General features: G+C 34.1%; 1 long non-coding RNA gene across 1 annotated transcript in view; it reads right to left on the bottom strand.

Moving 5' to 3' along the window:
- The window catches only part of LOC102166247, a 264,337-nt gene that overhangs the window by 20,823 nt on the left and 222,949 nt on the right, over nt 1-20,565 (bottom strand). Inside the window, exon 3 of the long non-coding RNA XR_002341539.1 lies at nt 5,756-5,855. This is a non-coding gene — a long non-coding RNA (uncharacterized LOC102166247). The remainder of the gene's footprint in view (nt 1-5,755; nt 5,856-20,565) is intronic.

Raw genomic sequence — 20,565 nt, 5'->3', positions numbered from 1 at the left:
GCAATTTCAAATTCTTGAGGCACAAAGCATTTAAAGAGAGAGCTGTAAGTCATGTGTCAGTATACCTACTGGTTTTAAAGTTTTAAGTGTATGTTTCATTCAAGCCCACAATGTAAGAATAACCAGAAGAGAAAAAAATATATTCTCCAGTATCACACTAATAGCACAATTTGAAAAAGAATGCTCTGCTAAAACTGATCATTTCAAGAAATTTCCACAATAGAAGGCACTGTTAAGCAAAGAAACGTGATAAACCAGACAGTTAGTATGTATTCCATATTTTGAAGACAATTTCACTGCACTTATCTTAACTCAGCCAATTAATATGATCCCACCCTTCCTTATACACATGCCAACAAAAATATTTCTATTGTTCTTTAAATCAGAACAGGATGACTAGTGATAACGAGAAAATGTTTTTATGTACACTATACGGTGCATTAAAGTTTTCACATGTATCACCCCACTAGAATGTAAGCTCCATGAGGTCAGGTTTTATTGTTTTCTAAAACAGAGTAATGAATGAAAACATGAATATGCAACTTTACTAGTATTAATTAACAAAATAATTTCAGTTGCTGAGCTAGAAATATTTTGTTACTTATTAATTATACAGAGATAAATTATATACATATACATCTTTTACAATGAACCATGCAAAATAATTTCAGTTGCTGAGCTAGAAATATTTTGTTACTTATTAATTATACAGAGATAAATTATATACATATACATCTTTTACAATGAACCATGCATATATAAATATACATGTATATAATCACACATATACATGGTCATTTATAAATGTGTATATCTCCTTATAAATCAAACTTGTATTTTTCTTAATCACTCTAAATTGTGAAGGAGAATCACTTTAAAAGTTAGAAGGCCACTAATGAGTTTCTCAAGCTATAAGAACTAGACTCATAAAAGCTTACCAGTTGTTCAAAACAAAGTAAAATGACAAAATGTTTAGTTAAATGGGAAACGTAATGATAAATGCCTAATTCTTAATACTCGGTAACAATTAATGCTTATTTCAGTCAAACAGCCATTAACTTTGGGGACTATTTCTGTTTTTCTGGAATTGCTTATAGCTAATTCAGGGAGAGAGATTTGGAAAACAATTTCATTATAGGTAAATATGAGACCTAGAAAGCTCTTCTTAACCTACGAGAATGGCACAAAGCCTAGGTTAGAGAGTTAGAAAAAGGTTATTAGATGAAGTGTCTTTTCAACTGAATCTTAAAGAGTCTCAAAAAAAGAATGGCGAGAAAAACCTCATCTAAGGCAAGAAAGGTGAAATTTCTACTTATTTGGGGGCCAACATTTTGTAATTGGCTGCAATGAATCTGCTCTGTAAGAAGTCTAAACAGTTTACCTGCTATGAAATTCCTCTATTGCTCTGCTTCTCAACGTAGATGGTACCATCTCCAAAAGGTATCTTGAAAATTATTGATGGCAATATATTCGTGTTCTTTGTATAAGACTGGAAAATGCTACTGCCATGTGGAGCCATGGGTGGGAAGGTTTTGGGAGGAGGGAAGGCAGCCACTCTGTAAAGCCCAGCCAGGATTATCCTCCAAACACACACACACACACACACACACACACACACACACACACACACACACACACACACACACACACACACTCCACAGTTCACAAAACTTTTGAATGCTCTGCCAGGCCTTCATTTAGAAAAACAAACCAAACTAAACCAAGGGAAACAAACATATACATAAGAAGCTGTTTATAATGAACTTAATCTAGATCCATACTCATTTTATATTAAGGGTTTTTTTGATATAATTTAAACATAAAGAAAATTTTTCCAAGCATGCAATACCAGCTGAACTTAAGAAATACTTCTTTTAGGAAACAGCATTTTTGTTTTGTTTGGAACATTACCAAGGTTAGTGCTGCCTGTGAGACTTGAATTGCTGATACAATATGCCATAGCAGTTTCCATTTAAAGCTAGATGCCTTCATGTAACTTTATATATAGGTGCAAACCTCGACTATATTAGTTTTTCCAGAACACTGTTAAGGTTGAGGCATACATTCATTATCAGTTACTTTCCATTTATATCTCCTTTGAGCTTTATTTTGTTGTTTTTGTTGTTAATGATGTCAGTATGGTTCTATAACGCATGGATTCCTTCTCAGGAGTCTAAAGGGAGCATCACAATGTATTTGTTAACAAAACACTCTAATAGGAGCTGCAGTTGAAGATGCAGATGGGAATTACACAAGCCTGCTTTCTCCAAAACCCATAGAAATTAAATTCTTAAGGCCCATGCACTAATGAATTATATTAATGAAATAAATATAATGAATTTTATTTTTAATTATATTAAAAAAATAGCTGCACTTATCAGAGGAACAGGCTATGTCAGCCACTGAGTTGAGAGTCAGCACCCTCTCATTAGACATCTATGCCAATTATGTCTCGTCTCAGAAATGACTGCTTCTAACCTAAGAACAACCACAGCAGGAGGCTTTGACAAGAAGCTACCCTGAATCCTTTCCAGCCTCCAGGCTCAACTGGCCCATCTGTGTCTGTTTTTAATTGCACACAATTCTGGGTATCTTTCCGAAGAGTGAAATACTCTCTGAAGTTCTGGGAATACCCTCTGGCTTAATGGAAGCATATCACTTTCAACAGTTGCATGAACTATTGGCTGGTGTGGTAAACCGTGAGATGCATCTAAATCACGGTCCATTTCTGCGTGACCATATGTGTACCCATGTCCAGCCCAAAACTCTTTCCTATGCTACTCCAGCTTTTCTGTCCAAGTGCATTATACATATTTACACAGAAACCCTGTGAATTATGCTGCACAATCATCTTGGAACCTGACAGAATGAACACAGGGAGATATCAGAGAATTTTTCTTTGCTTTAACTGAGATGAATAGCATTATTTTGTTTGTTCTTGTTCTAATTAAAGTCAATACAATATGGTCAGATGAAAACAACTATTCCATGCAATATAGGTTCCTTCCAAATCTATGGCATCCATAGATCCAAAACATTTCCACTAGTAAATTCAAAAATTAGATGAGTTATGCTAAAATAAGTTCAAAAGTGTTCTAAAATTATATTGGTGCATAACTGAGATAGTAAAGTCATGTAAGCATCCAAGCAGATGGTCAGCATCTTAAAAACTTCAGGTAAAACAAACTGACTAAGCACATGGACTTCATAAAGAAGCAATATAGATATGTTATCTATAGAGATAGCTTAGTTTCATTTTTTAATCAAGATGATGTTTTCAAGCATTATTTTAGTTGAATGTCATGAAGTTGATCAAACTGAAAAAGCTTATTTATGTGATCTTTATGTGAAGAATACCTACACATGGTTTCATTTAATTGATTTTGATAATCATTTTGGAATCACCTTTTATAAAACTATTCATTGCATGGTGACTGACTGCTTGCAAATAATTGAAATATTTCCACAGACCTGCTTTGTGAATGAGGACACTGTAATAGTGTTGAGGTGGGAAGGGATGATTTACAAAGAGGATCAGGACCTCTCAACATAAATCAAACATATTAAGCCAATGGAGATCCTTTATGGACTGCCACAAGCAAAAGTTTCTTAGATAAACTGATATTTAATCTAAAATAAACTACATATTTTTGTTTATGTTATTATAATATATAAATAATATTGAAATTAAATTTGTATGTTTATATTGTATAAATTATATTCAATATATTATTACATATCATATAGTATGTGTTACATATTTTAATAATATAGCATATATTTTATAGATTTGTTTAATTATAGCACAAGGAGGCCCTTAACAGAAGACAACAAGGCTCTAAGCAGAAAATACAAAATCATGTACAGCTGGTAGATGCAAACTGTTACATTCAGAATGGATAAACAATGAGGTCCTACTGCATAGCACAGGGAACTATATCCAGTCTCTTGAGATAGACCGTGATGGAAGATAGTATGAATAGGTCACTATGCTATATAGAAATTGACTCGACACTGTAAATCAACTATACTCTAATAAATTTTTAAACGCCACATATAGTTTGGAAATATAAAAGAGGTGTAAAAGTTACTACAAATATCAGCTTATATTACTATCACAGTGCAGGACAGGAGTTGGTGACCTACAGTCCATGGGTAAATCTGGCCTGCTGCCTGTCTTTGTAAATAAAGATTTATTGTCACACAGCTGTGTCAATTTCTTAATGTATTGTCTATGACAGCTTTTGGGATATGACAACAGAATTAGCACTTGTGACAGATACTGTATGATGCTCAAAGCTTAAAATATTTGCCATCTGGATCTTTACAAGGAAGGTTGCCAATTCCTCATCTGAAATATGATTTTCATTCATAAAAAGAGTTCTGAATAAATTTGCACATATTTAGTATGTTGCATTTTTCTATTTAATAAAACAGAGACAGACATATGACACATTTTGTTAAAATTCTACACCCAAAATATTATGTTTATATGTTAGAATAGGATAGGGAATTGGACCCCAGTGATATAAAACAGGCCATTTATCATTACCAAAAACAGGAGGCCTGCAATCAAACAATGAAGACACAGGCAGGTACCAGAGGAATGCTCTTTGGGGCACCTCCTAATAACCTGTTTCTCATGCAAATAAGGCATCCAGGCCTGGAACCAATCAGAGGAGGAAAACACGCCCCCCCATACAGAGATCAAAATAACACTCAGCCCTTACACATGGCATAGGGGCTCTGGGACAGGAAATTACTGGGCCTGGAGCAAGAGGATAGAGGTCCCCAAGCAGGTCCATGATATAGGAATATAAAGAAAGACGCAGTAGCAGCCAAAGCCAGTTCCTAGTCCAGGGTGGCCTGCTCTGAGGGCATGAATAAAAGCTACTAGACTCTTGATTGCAATCAAGATTGCCATCTCTGAGACAACCAACAGGAATGTTTTTTGCTCAGGGCAAAGGACCAGAAAAGCTCATTAAAAGAGCCCAGGTCAGAGCTGTCACACAAAGTGGTGTGGATTTCCGGGGAAATTCCCTTTGACCCAGGACTTCTCCTGACTGGAGAGACTGCCTGCCTCCATCCCTGCACTGCAAGACCACTGGGTCTATCCCCACACCACTGCAGCACCTATCAGCTGGAACAACCTCCCACCAGACAGCCTCCATCCTTGCATGAGGAGCCCAATGGTTCTATTGTGGCACCTGCATCACTATAGTGCTTCTCGGCCTGTACCACCAAATCCTTGTTGTGTGTAGGCAAGAGCAGAGAGATAGAGAGCAGAGCAGAGGAACCTGACACAGAGATCAGCACTCCAATGCTTCTTTTTAATCTCTTGACTTTTTTCTGAACTCAGGTGGCAGCTTTTGATGTTTCATCCTGTCCACCAAGTAATTTGGTTAGTGACACTTCAAATATGTATTTTATATTAGAGGACTTCCCACTTAAGCCACAACGTACCCCACTGTATTGAACTTACACATTCAGCACATTTATTGAACACCTCCTTTGTGCTGTTCACTGAGAACCTTCCCTGAGTATATTTGTTTGAGGAAAATATGATCCTGAGGTTAGCGGGGCCCTCAGCCTCTGAGAAGTGCCAAAATAGGAGCCATCACCACAGTCCTGTTTGGCTCAAATTGCTACTTGGCTGGAGGAACACACTGTTGTGTTGTGTAAGCCCACTGCAGTTTTCAGGGGTGTCAAAACAGCAGGGAAATAAGCATGAGTGAAATTATTGCATCATACTTACAGAAAAAGTTGTCTCCTTTCTGTTCTCTGGAACCAAAATGCAAATCAATATGGTAGTTTCTTAAGGTGTTTTCAAGATACAGATTTAAGATGTCCAGCTTCTGTCAAAAGAGATAAGACAACAAAAAAAATGCTCCTCAGGCACTGGATTTCTTAACTCTTTTAGTGTTATGATAGTCTTTATAAAGTAAAAATAACAAAATTTCATCTGAAACAATGACCCTAGTAATACTATTTCTGGCACTAAATATGGAGAGAAAAATCAGACATAAATTAAGCTGTAAGCTTGGGTTTAGAAACATGACCAAAATATAAACAGTAATAATAACAGAATTATAGTTATATTAAATGTTTTATTCTATATGTATACTTCCAAAATACTAACATATCTTTTTAGCTATTATCTATTTTTATTCTTAACATCACTTAAATTTCAAAAACTATATTGAAAAGGTGGTTTAAATTATGAACACTACACCAAAATGTTACTTTTATTAAATGTATAACAATCATGATGGAGATAAGTTACATTCCTATCATTTAATCACACAAAGATTTTCATTTAAAATTTAGTTATTTGATGCATGCTTCTTTAATGATTACGTATTTCAACACATATTATAGAGGTTTTAATTCCATATTTAATCCCTGTACTTTGCATTAATTTTCAATGATTTGTATTCATCTTACAACCAGTTGTATGATTCTCCACATCATCAAATATCTTGCAGCCACACACACACACAATATGTTAATCATTTTTTGAGAAATAAAATCATAGTCCACATGTTTCTTTCTGCAATTTTTATATGAGAAGGAAATTCAGGCAACTTTCAGGACTGTTATTTGTAGGTGTGCTTTATTATTTTTAATATCTATATGATTTACACTGCAGATATTGTATTTTAATTGTAATCCATACTGTTATGGAGGAAGAAGTATTCCTCTGTCCTTCTAGGTTCTGGTCTAAGACTTAAACTGACAAGAGAATGATTAACAAGAGAAAAATCAAACAGATGTTTAATAACACATATATGCATGGCAGAGACCTAGGAAAACTGAGTAACTCAGCAAAGCGACCAAAGCCCTCACCTTAAATACTGTTTTCAGCTAAAGATAAAAGAGGATGTAGAAGGTTTGGAAATTCAAAGGGGAGGAAGGCAATTGATATGCAGATGGAATGTCAAACACTTGGTAAACAAACGTTAGGCAGACACAGAATGAACTCTAATCTCTCGGCCCTGCCAACTTTTCCCCCACCACACATAGTCCAAATTATTTTCAGATATTTCTGGTGACAGCTCTATTTGGGGAATAGCCCTTTATCTAGATTCTATAGTCAGCCAAGGGGGAGGTTTAAAAAACAAAGATTTCCCGAGCTTCTCTTTCTTAAAACTAATCATCCTAAAATCATCCTCCTGCCAGTGAGACATTAGTTGTGGTTCATCTTGCTCCCCTACAGACTCATTCCTCTGAAACTTTGCTGCTGCTTTATCAATCAAGTTTAGTTAATACCCTCAATCTTTTGCTGTTACTTCAACAATCTTCACAGCATTTTTACCAGGAGTAGATTCCATCTCAAGAAACCACTTGATTTGCTCAGTCTCAAAAAAACAACTTCTGATCCATTAAAGTTTTATATACTGCAGCACTTCATTCACAACTTCAGGCTCCACGTCTAGTCCTCTTGCTATTTCCACCACCATATCTACATTTTTTTGCTGAAGTCTTAAATCCCTCAAAGTTATCTGCGAACACTGGAATTAGCTTCTTCCAAATAGGGGATAATGTTGATATTTTGACTTCTCCCCATGAATCTCAAATGTTCTTAATGACATTTAGAATGGTAATCCTTTCCAGAAGATTTTTTGATTGACTTTGCCCATATCCATGAGAGGAATCACTTAATTATGGCTATAAACTAAAAAAATGTGTTTCTTACATAATAAGACTTTAAGAATTACCCCTTGATTCATGAGCTGCAGAATGGATGTTGTGTTAGCAAGCACGAAAACATTAATCTTGTGCCTCTCCATCAGAGCTTTTGAGTGACCAGGTCCATTGTCAATGAGCAGTGATATTTTTAAAATAATCTTTTTTCGGAGTGGTTATTCTCAACAGTGGGCTTAAAGTATTCAGTAAACCATGTTGTAAACAGATGTGTTATCATCCAGTCTTTGTTGTGCCTTTTACAGAGCACAGAGAGAGTAGATTTAGCATAATTCTTAATGACCCTAGAATTTTCAGAATGGTTATTGGCTCTGCTGAAGGTCCTTAGCTGCATTTGCCCCAACACGGAAATCAGTTTGTCCACTAAAGCTGGCAAAACAGGCCGTAACTTATTTCTACCTATAAAGGTCCTAGGCATTGTCTTCTCCTGATATGTGGCTGTTTCATCGACATTGAAAATATTGTTTAATGTAGCCACCTTGATTAGGTTTCTGCGCTACGTCTTCTGAGTAACTTGATGTAACTTCAACATCAGCACTTGCTGCTTCATCTTTAAATTTTAAGTTATAGAAATGGCTTCTTTTCTCAAATCTCATGAACCAACCTCTGCTAGGTTCAAACTTTTCTTCTAAAGCTTCTTAGTCCTCTCAGCCTTCATAGAATTGAAGTTAGGGCCTTGCTCTGTATTAGGCTTTGGCTTAAGGGAAGGCTGTGACTGGCTGGATCTTCTCTCCAGAGCTCTCAAACTTTCTCCATATTAGCAAAAAGAACTGCGTTACCTCCTCCTCCTTCCCTTGTTCACTGGAGAAGCACTTTTAATTTCCTACAGCAACTTTTCCTTTCCAACCACAACTTGACTAAGCCTTTGGCACAAGAAGCCTAGCGTTCACTCTACATTCACTTTCAACATACCTTCCTCACTAAACTTAATTTCTAGCTTTTCATTTAAAGTGAGAAAATTCTGACTCTTTCCTTCACTCAAACATTTAGAGGCCACTGTAGGGTTATTAATTGGCCTCTTTCAGTATTATCATGTCTCAAGGAATAGCGAGGCCCATGACTAGAATTTATTTAAGACTTACAATTTTTACCTTGCCCTATATTGACCTGCTTGCCTGAGATTCTCTGGCATTATTTTTAAACAAATGGTATTGATGTACCTAGAGATTATCACACAAAGTGAATTAAGTCAGCCACAAAAAGATAAACATCATATGGAATCACTTATATGTGGAATTTAAGAACAGGATAAAAATGAACTTGCCAAATAGAAAGAGAATCACAGACTTTGAAAAAAAACTATGGTTACCAAAGGGAACAGGTGGTATGGAGGGAAAAACTGGGAGTTTGGGTTGGCACATGCACACAGTGGTATACGAAATGACTGGCCAACAGGGAACTGCTATATAGCACAGGGAACTCTACCCAAAATTCTGTGATAATCTGTATGAGAAAAAAAGAATCTATAAAAAAATGAGTGTGTGTGTGTGTGTATGTAACTGAATCACTGTTACACAGCAGAAATTATCACAATGTTGTAAATTAACTACATGTCAATAAAACTTTAAACTAAAAAAATTAAAAAATAAAAATATGGCAGAAAAAATAGATGAACAACAAGGACCTAGTGTATAGCACAGGGAACTATACTCAATATCTTGTAATAACTTATAATGGAAAAGAATATAAAAATGACATATATGTATAATTGAAACATTTTGCTATACATCTGAAACTGAACTTTGATAAAAATCAACTATATTTCAAATATATTGTAAATCAAAAATAAAGTTTTTAAACAAGCATTTAGTATGGTAAACCTTGGCCTCAGTGGAAAAACAGCCAATTTATTCAAACAGTATTACATTGTATAAAATATAGTATAGAAAAAAAATTTTACTCAAAAATCAGAAGATATTAAGAACATTTATATGTGATATATTAATTCAACCATTTTTATTCAGTTTGTATAGAATTGTATATAATTCCTTTATTCAACTAATTTGCTTCCTTTTAAAATCATTGAATATAAAAATGTTTATTCAATGTCATACTTTTTATTGCCATCAACCCAGTATCAGGTCAAAAGCCTGTGGGTTATATAAAGTTCTCTACTTCTAATTACTTCCATTTATTAGCGGAAAATGTTATACCCACAACAATGATAGGATAAATACAGCATGAGTCTAAGTATAATGTGAATTGATAAATATAGAATTGATATTGAAGTTGGTTTAGATGCTCATAGTTAAGAAGACATGGCTAATATTATGAATCTATACTATAATACTATAAATCTGGGTCTGGGGTACCAGATTCTGAGGGTCACCAGATCTACAGGAGTTCCAACGCAAGGGAATACACAGATCTGAGAAGTGAAGTAGATGGTCTTTAAGAGTCAAGAAGACCTCTGAATACAAAAAAAAAAAAAAAAAAAAGAAAAAAAGTTCAATGAGCCTCAAAAATGTTAGAGGCTTTTACAAACACTGAATTCCTGATAAACCTTGTGTAGGTTATACAAGATATTCAGTATCCAGGATATTTTAATAAGTAAATTTATGGTGGTTTTCACTAATTAGATGCTATTTCAGACAAAAAGAAGAAAATATATGTAATATATTATACATGATTTATATAAATATTTATGCTGTATAAATTTAAATGTAGAAACCTGGACTTTTGACTTTAAGCCGACACTGCTCTAAGAATAAAAATAATTTCTCAGTGCCAAGGGTTTTGTAACTAAAATTCAAAAATGTCCTCAGTATTGGCATTCTGAATAAATGCCATGCTAATTGTTACATTTCCACAAAAATGGTATAAATGTATTATAAATTTCCATATTTTAAATAAATAGGATATTAGTTAATCAAAGCTTTTCATTGAATAAAATCACTATACTGCTACATTAAAAATTTGTGTTGGTTTCATATAAATTCTTAAATTTAAAACAATGGTGTTTGTTATTTCTAAATTTCAAAAGCCTGAATTACACATATTGTCATGAAACAAGTTGGGAGCCATCCATGCAGAGGAGATGAGCTATAGTTTTATTCTTCTCATTTTAATCAGATAAATACAATATTAGTACAATTTTTTCTTTTGAACCTCAGATACTTACCTTAGATAACTATTCTTTACTCCTAACAGATGATTTTTAGCCTATTTTCCTAACACAATTTTAAACATTTTCATAAGAAGAAAAATTGCAAATCCCTGGCATCAGTAAATGTTTTAAAGTCATGTATCTAAGAAATGATGTTTAATCAAAGGATTCCATTGTCATTTGCTTTCTGAACTGTTGAAGTTGTCTGAAATTTTTTATCAACCTGTTTAATAGCTGTCAGTCATAATTAATATCTGTCACTCCATTGCCATTCTAGTGAATTTTTATAACTTCTTTATGTCAGTTCTGCTAATCTGTGCCATGATAACCAATTATCAGATTGAGGAACTTGTGGTTGTTGATGAATCTTAATCAACCAACATTTCTTTTTTCCCATCTTGCTGAGGCAAGCAAATGGTTTAAAGATCTTCTTAAAAATAAGTAAATAATAAATATACTCATAAATGCATAAATACAAAAACCTAAATACATTTGGTTTGCATGATTCTCTACAGATAGGGAATTTATTTGATAGGGAAATGTAACTCATAGTGTGATTTTTTTTTTTCCTATCTCAGGAATACGAGATACACCAAGGTATGTTCTAACTTGGATTTGTGTCCATCTTCTAAAATAGACATAACACCTATTATAATATGCAGGATTCTGAAAATACATCCTGGACACAAAACATATGTTGTTAATCTAATGCCACATTTCAGAAAAATGCAAACAAAAGCACTACACTAACATTTAACGTTTCTGAGCTCTCTACTACAAAATCAATTAGATGAATTGAAAAATTCTAAGGGAAGGCATACATTTTTCAGGAAAAAGGAGGAGAATGTTTTAACAGGAAAGGAAATAGTGAAGAATTTGTATGACTAATTATTAAAAGGGTTTTGGCAAAGTGAAATTACATTTATTCACCAAATATGTTGAAAAGCCAAATGTAGGATAAACAAAAGGAAGTATTTGAGAGTGGGCAGTATGTTTTATAAAATCATGACCCCCCCCCCAAGATTTTCTGACTGAAAGCAAACAGGCAGATGATAAATAGATACATACATACATAGATACATAGATAGATAATAGACAGGAAGATAGGAATTTCAGAAGTTTCTATGTTTACATTTGGGGGAGAACATCCCTATGAGAAAATGATAATTGACAGTAGTGCAAATGTAATAGGTCTTAGTAATAAAACCTAACAAGGACAAAAATAATTAATAATACCCTTGAAGATATGAATGGGAATATTAAAATTTTAGAAATTGTGGTCAGTGTTCCATAAGATAAAATAATAGGGTGAATGGTTCTTAAATATAATTTAGTATTTTTTTCTAGTTTCATTACATGGTTCTGTAGAGTCTATTTTCTACACTTGTCATATTCTTAATAATGATACAAATATAGATTGTGCATTCCCTAAATATTACAAGAAGGTTTTGATTAGAAATATGTGAATACAGACTGTCTTCTATTCTTTTCCATTTGTTCACAGGGAGCTCACAATACTCATGTGAACAGCAGGGTTGTAGTGCCTAGGAGAGGGGTTTCTTTGGTATTATAGAAAATAATTTGGCCTTTCTTATATTTTTTTAGATCCTAAGTTAATGAATGATTTATATTTTTTCTTCCTTATAAAAGCATAGATTATATATTATCTCTGAATTTTTTCTAGTTGCTTCAATATATTTATACTATAAAATATTGAAATGCATAGCAGTACTTTTTTCTGATTTATTTTTCGTTTATAACTACTTAATACTAAAATGAATTTATAGTTTAATGTCTATTTAGTATGTGGAACCAAACATCTGTCTGAGAACTTGAAAATACTCCAATCTGGATGCTGAACATTCATTGTGGGTAACATATGTTTAGTGATATTGAAATGTATTAATAGGTAACCAGAATTTGGTGCATTTTCAAATCAATAGTAAAGCATTATTTTTTCATATGGAATATCTTATCTACAGAGCAGGCAAAGATGTGAAGAGAGAGACCTTTACTCAGATTGGACCTTTTTCCTGTTCTCTCCAACCTTTGAAATCAACTGTACTATTTTAAAAGATAATTGGTCAGGTTTTGAATTATACATCATATAACTAGGAAATACATGTCAAATCGACTCTGGATCTCATTACTTCATGCTCAAAGGCTAAAAATCAGTTTTGCAATGTTATTTTTAATCACTTGCCAGATAAAAGTTATGGATATAAATATTAGGATATATCTGTTATATATGTATATGTAAACATATCTGTTGCTTATCAAGTGCCATGCCAATCCAAAGTATATGCAGACATGATTTTTCTCCATAGCAACTTCAGATTTCTTTCAGATGTACAGAATCCCTAAAGATTATGTTATCCAGGAGAATTTATAGATAATATACCCCATCTATCATATTTTAACAGCAAAAAGAAGAAAAAAAAAAGTAAACCAAGAGATTGAGGCATTTATATAGGGTCACACAATTTCAATATGTCTATTAATTCCAAGTTTATTCATTTATTTATTCAGATAATATTTACTGAGGCTTTACTGTCCATGAGGCAATGAGTTGTTCTCTTTCCAACCGCCAAATGCCATTCTCTTTAGGAAGTTCTCTTAGTCCGGAGTCAATATATAAATTTGTTCATGTTTCTCTTACTCGTATTCAGTTTGCTGGTTTGAGAATTAAAGAGGATGATGTCCTTGCCAAGTTGGGAGATACGTTAGCAGACACTTAAGGAATGTATTCTAAACCATAAATAGCTGATTCATAAATTATTGCATAAAATATTTACTACTTACATATATGATATTTAGCTATATCTGATATTTATATTTTGCTACTAGTTCATATTTTGAAAAAACTTATTAGATAGCTCATAGAAAAATAAGGAAATTTACTAATGCAATCCACTTATGACAAATACTTAAAACTATTTAAAGCTATTAATGTATGTATATTTAAATATTTAAAACTATTAATGTATGTATATATATATGTCCCACTCTTCCCATAATAGACCTCCCTAAGGGGTCATGGCAATTTTTCTTACTGAGCTTGGATCCAGGCTCATAATCTTTTTCTTTTTTTTTTTTTTAAGAAATGTAAAAAAGTTTTTATTTTAGTTCTGGTTGTGATTTTATTACAAATCTCTATTTTTTAGTCTCTTTCCTCTTATTTTTATTTATTTTTTTATTAAAGTGTGGTTGATTTACAATGTTTCTTCAATTTCTATTGCATAGAAAAATGACCCAATCACACAATTCCCTGTGCTGCACAGTAGGACCCCATTGTCCATCCACCCTAAATGTTACAGTTTGCATCTACCAATGCCAAACTCCATCTATCCCACTACCCTCCACACCACACAAGGCAACCACAAGTCTGTTTTCCATCTCCATGGCATGTTTCTTTTTTGCAGATAGGTTCATTTGGGCTATATTTTAGATTCCACATATAAGTGATAGCACATGGTATTTGTCTCTTTATGCCTTACTTTACTTAGTATGAGAATCTCCAGTGCTGCAAATGGCATTATTCTGTCCTTTTTTTTATGGCTGAGTGGTATCTGTTGTATATATATATACCACATTTTAATCTATTCATTTGTAGATGGACATTTTAGGTTGTATCTATATAATGAATAGGGCTGTAATGAACATAGAGGTGCATGTATTGTATTTGTTTTTGTTTTCTTTTTGCTTTTTAGGGCTGTACCCATGGCATATGGAAGTTTCAAGGCTAGGGTTCAAATTGGAGCTAAAGCTGCTAGCCTATTACACAGCCAAGGCAAAAAAGGATCCAAGCTGGGTCTGTGACCCACACCACAGCTCATGGCATCACTGGATCCTTAACCCACTGAGCAAAGCCAGGAATTGAACTTGCATCCTCACGGATAATTGTCAGGTTTGTTACCACTGAGCCACAACTGGAACTCCTGCATGTATTTTTTTGAATCAAAGTTTTGTGCTGATATACATCCAGGAATAGGAGTGCTAGATCATATTGTAGTTCTACATTTAATTTTCTGAGGTACTTCCATACTGCTTTCCATGGTGATTGTACCAATTTAAATTCCCACCAATAGGAGTTCCCATCATGGCGCAGTGGAAACAAATCCAACTAGGAACCATTACACTGCAGGTTCAATCCCTGACCTCGCTCAGTGGGTTAAGGATCTGGCATTGCCATGAGCTGTGGTTTAGGTCACAGATGTGGCTGATGTTGCTGTGGCTCTGGTGTAGGCCAGCAGCAATGGCTCCGACTAGACCCCTGGTCTGGGAGCCGCCATATGCCACAGGTGCAGCTCTAGAAAGACAAAAGACAAAATAATTAATTCCCACCAATAGTAAAGGAGGGTTCCCTTTTCTCTACACCCTCTCCAGTGTTTATTTGTTGACTTGTTAATGATGGCCATTCTGACTGGTGTGAGGTGGTACCTCATAGTAGTTTTGATTTGCATTTCTCTAATAATTAGTGATGTTGAGTTTTTTTTCATATGTTCATTGGCCATCTACATGTCTTCTTTGGAGAAATTCTAATTAGGTCTTCTGCCAATCTTTCAGTTGGGTTTTTTGGGGGCTTTCTTGTTATTGAGTTGCATGAATCATTTATATATTTTGGAGATTAGGCCCTTGTTGGTTGCATCATTTGCAAAAATTTTTCTCCCATTCTGTGGGTTGTCTTTATGTTTTTGTTAATGGTTTCCTTAGCTGTGCAAAAGCTTTTGAGTTTAATTAGGTCCCACTGGCTCTTGTTTTTATTGACCTCATTCTAGGAAGTGGATCAAATAAGATGTTGCTGTGATTTATGTCAAAAAGAAATGGCAACAAAAGCAAAAATAAACAAGTAGACTGCATCAAATAAAAGAACTTCTGCACAGCAAAGTAAAATATCAACAAAGAGGGAGATGACAGTGAGAGATACAACCCAAGGAGCAGATACAACCCAGGTAATGTAAGTTCTGTAGAGTATTTTTAAATAGAATCTTCCTCTTTAAAACTGGGCAAATGAAAATCGTTAAAGTATTTTTATTATAGCTGTTTAAGGGCTCATAATCAAAATAGTAGCGATGAAAATAAAATATACTCATCTTTTTTTCAGAATGGGAGAATAAAGCAAATAAGAGAATACCAGTTAAGTTATTGAGAAGCTACTCTACTCAAGTTCTCCTGATGGGAAACATGAGTAACCTGGACTACTGTGTTTGTTTGTTTATTTTGTTTAGAGCCACACCTGCTGCATGTGGATATTCCCAGGCTAGGTAGGGGCAGAATCACAGCTGTAGCCACTGGCCTACGCCACAGCCACAGCAATGCCAGATTCAAGCCGCATCTCAGACCTATACCACAGATCATGGCACTGGTGGATCCTTAACCCACTGCTTAAGGCCAGGGATAAAACCTGTGTCCTCATGGATACTAGTCAGACTTATTTCTGCTGAGCTATGACGGGAACTCTTGGACTAGTTTTTTGATGCTGATGTGGAAGGGAAGATATAGAAAAGAATGGCAGAGGTTAAGGACATTTAAAAGGTAAGTATACAAAACTTATCCATGGACTAGATATGGTAGATGAGGGGGAAGATGATAGGATGACTCAGGAAACTGACCGACTTAGTAAATGCTCATCACACCGATCTCTTCTAAAGCAGAGGGTAATTCCAAATTAAGAAATGACTTGAGAAAGTGAAAGAGGTATCTCTGCTAATAAAACTGAATAATGTTCTTTCAAAAATACTGCAACTGTTAATAGTATGCAAATTATGTATGTAGTACACAGGGAAGTTGGGGGTTTAAGAATATTATTTAATCCCACTGTTTCCATCTTTATGGTCGGTCTAAACAAACTGAAACATTGATTCAAGTGCTAAGAACTTGGAAGTTTAATATCAATTTTATTGGTGAATTAGAGAAAGGGGTTATGAGCTACAGCCAAATGTGGGCATTCCTCAACTTACTTACTTCCTCAACTTCCAATCTACTCCCTGAATTCATATTTGCATGAAGAAAAGCGGTCTGTAAGGCAGCATCGAGCTAACTACTAAGCAGATCACAACTTCATGCAGAGCATCCCAGAACCAGGAAAAGAGAACTCAAGAACTGACTCTAGCCAACACACCATGGGCCCTTATGCAGGTACACCTACCATTCAGAGGTTAGGAGTCAAAAAAATTACGTTCTTATAGGTAAGAAAGCTCCAAAGGAGGGTACACAGAGAAGCCATGAGAAAAATACGTTTAATACCTTTAACCCTGATATATATTGAGAAGGGTGACCAATGCATCTTAGACTCTTGGCAGCTTATCACTCATAAATTTACCTCACTACTCTGGGTAAGAAATGAAGAGTGGGTCCACAGTTTCTTTAATATTACTCCCTCTTAGAAAATGAAGGGAGAATTTTCTCATGAAACCATAAGGAGAAAGATCAGTTTGAAATCTAACACTTAGTTTTCTTTGATATATGTTAGTTCCAAAGCATATTGCTTTTCACTAATGCCAATGGACTTTTTTTAAAAGAAGTATATTTACTACATATTTTTAGCATTTTAATATTGAATTTCCTCTCTCTTTGGATTATATAGGGCTTACACTGGATGCTAAAAATGTTTAAAATATGTAAGTGTCCTATGAACTGTGTGCCAGGGGAAATTCTGTACTGAATGAAAATTATATCATATGCTTGCTCTGAGCCAATTTTTCTCAGTGCTGGATGGGTACCAAAATCTATATGCAGGTATTTTAAAACAGCCTTACTCTATCTAAACCGCTGGATTTTTTTCTTTGGGACATTTAGTTTGAAGCATGAGTATGTGTATTTTTCTCAAATACTTGTGATAGTTTCTCTGCTGCAGCCAGAATAAAGGATTATTTATTTAAGGAGTCTGATTTAGGCAAGTGAAAGATAATAACTGCACTTTAATCAGAAGTCTTTGGAAAGCATCTGCAAAAATTTCTTAATTCTCTAAAAGAAATCAAACTTCTCTCCTCTCTTGAATAGATAAGATCACTGAAATTATGCTTTGTACCTCAGAGGCCTTCCTAATGTCTAACTTAAAATTTGTTTTAATAAAAATTAGGAAGTTGGATGGATAAATCTATTTATGAGTGAGCAAATATAGGTTTAGACAAATGGATGAATGCACAAATCAAATTGATGATGGGTGAGTGGGTTGATGGATGGAGACATTTGTAACAGCTTGATACATGAGTAATTGAGTTAAAAGGTAAGAATGAAGGAGTGAGGGAACAGAGGCTCTTATGAATGGATTATCTGTTGAATGAATGAGCAAATAAAGTATAAAAATGAAAGATTTCTGGACTTTTTAGCATCTCCTTGTCATGTCCAATTAAACAAATTTCCAAATAAACCAAAATTTATATTTGATATTTCTCATGTTTGTTTAAAAAAAGAAAGTTTTATTTTGGAGATATCATTTAATCATTTATCTGGTTATGGGTTACCTAGGATTTCAGATTGTTATTAAATATCTCTATTAAACTCAATACCAGTAGGTTGCTAAACTGAATTTGAGGACCATTTGCAAGAATGGCTGAATCAAAATTTTGATACAGTAAGTATACCTTTTTTAAGGATAAAGCCTGTGTGAACTATCAAGACCAGGGAGAGATGAGTCAGTCTTTCACAAATGAAGCAGTATTTTAACAAGTCACCATAGGAGTAATAACAGGCCACAGAGAGATATATTTAGAGCTTAAACCCTAAATCCCAGATAAGTAGCCCAACGATAAAAGGATATTTTATTACACATTAGTTTCAGTTCCCCTAAAACCTATAGATTTTGATCGGTCTAAGAGACTATTATATGCCAGGAACAACACAATTACAGTTTGTGTGTGTGTGTATGTATTAGGTTCTACATAAAGAATGACTTCCATGTGTTTTTTATCAGAGGGGTCTTTACAATAGAGAGAAGGTTTATAAATAGGTAACTTTAAAAGCATATTTATTATTTACTCACTCATTTTACCTTAAAACTGTTTAATGTGTAATAGTTTGTTTCCACGTTATTTTTGAGCTGTGCCAGTCTATTGGTTCAAGGGTTCACAGAAGGCTCTGTATGTTATGTTATTTTATTTCACTTAATCTTCACAGTAACTATGTTATCTCCTATGTCTCAGATTGGTTAAATGATATAAGCACTAAAGCACTCTACTCTTTTCCATGAGCTTTTAGAACGTGACAGAACACAGGGAAGTGCTGGCTGGCTAAAGAACAGATAATGGGCATCTACTTCAAATTTTGAAAAGATTTTTTTTTTTGTTTCTTAAAAAGTTAAGCAATGAATTTAAAATAAGCTAACAAATATATCAACTATTTTCTTAGTATTTTAAAAATACATTTCATTTTTAAAAGTTTTACAGAAAAGTTACAAAGACAGTACAGAAAGTTCCCAGGTGTTCTAAACCCAGTTTCCCCATTATTAAAACATTGTTTTAGTATGGTACCTTGGATACAATTAATGAATCCATATTGATAGCTTATTATTAACTAAGGTATATATTTTATTCACACCTCTTTAGGTTTTACCTCATGTCCCTTCTCTGTTCCAGGCTCCTATGCAGAATACTATGTTACATTTAGTCTTTGTGTCTTTTTATGATGTTCTTGGCTATGACTATTTCTCAGCCTTTCCATATTTTTGATGACTCTGGAAGTCCTGAGGAATGCTGTTCAAATATTTTGTAGGATATCTTATTGGCATGTGTCTGGTGTTTTTCTCATGATAAAACTGGGGTTATGGGCTTTGGGTAGAAAAGATCACAGAGATAAAGTGCAATTTTCACTATATCATAACAAGGGCTATGGATATGATTTATGTCTGTTGATGACCTTGATATTGTGTGGCTAAAGCAGTTATTGTCAGGTTTCCACCGCAAAATTACCTTCTATTCACTTTTCTGTATTGTACTTTTTGGAAAGAACTCATTATGCATAGCCCATAGTCAAGGAAAAAAATTATACTCCATTTCATCAAGGGAAGAGCATTTACATGAATTATTTGAAGTTCTTTCACTTAGAAGATTTGTCTTTTTCTCCCACCTATGTATTTACTTAGTTGCTTAATTACAATTCTTTGAAAATGAGCACTATTTTTCCTCTTCCAATACTAGGAACGCAGGCTGTCACTTTCACAACTACCACTGAGCAGGGAATACGAGTGAAAATGGAGTGAATATCACAAAAAATATCACAAAATTTCTATTCTTACTAAAGATCATTCTAACTGACACTGACACCAAGAAAGCAAGTAATAGATATATGGAATCAGTGTCATGATCATATCTGGAAACTTGGGTAATATTATAAAAACATTTAAGTAAGGTTATTTGATAGGATGCTAATTGTTCCCTCCAAAATTAAGCTCTTATTTTATTTTACTGTTCATGTGAAAATATATCTAAACAATTAAGTCTGGCTTAGTTGTTTTCTTAAAAGTACAATGGAATTCTTAGAGCACATTTAACTTTAGAGATTATAACAGCAAATGCTATAAAATACAGCAGAAATAAAATATAAGAATGAAAAACAATTTGGACAAGAAATTCAGATTAAAAATAACATAATGTTATTAGGTCACCCTAACCCTAGGCTGTTTTAAACGTCACAATTTAAAGGCCATGACTGTTGAACTTGCTTAATTGGACAAGGGCTACTTGCCAATTTTGCAAATTTGTCAGGAACGCTAAAGTCACTTAAGGGCATTAAGCCCTATCCTGGAGCTTGAAGGT

The sequence above is a fragment of the Sus scrofa genome, chromosome 2, assembly GCF_000003025.6.
Source record: "Sus scrofa isolate TJ Tabasco breed Duroc chromosome 2, Sscrofa11.1, whole genome shotgun sequence".
Taxonomy (NCBI): Eukaryota; Metazoa; Chordata; class Mammalia; order Artiodactyla; family Suidae; genus Sus; species Sus scrofa.
This window is presented reverse-complemented; position numbering and strand designations above follow the sequence as displayed.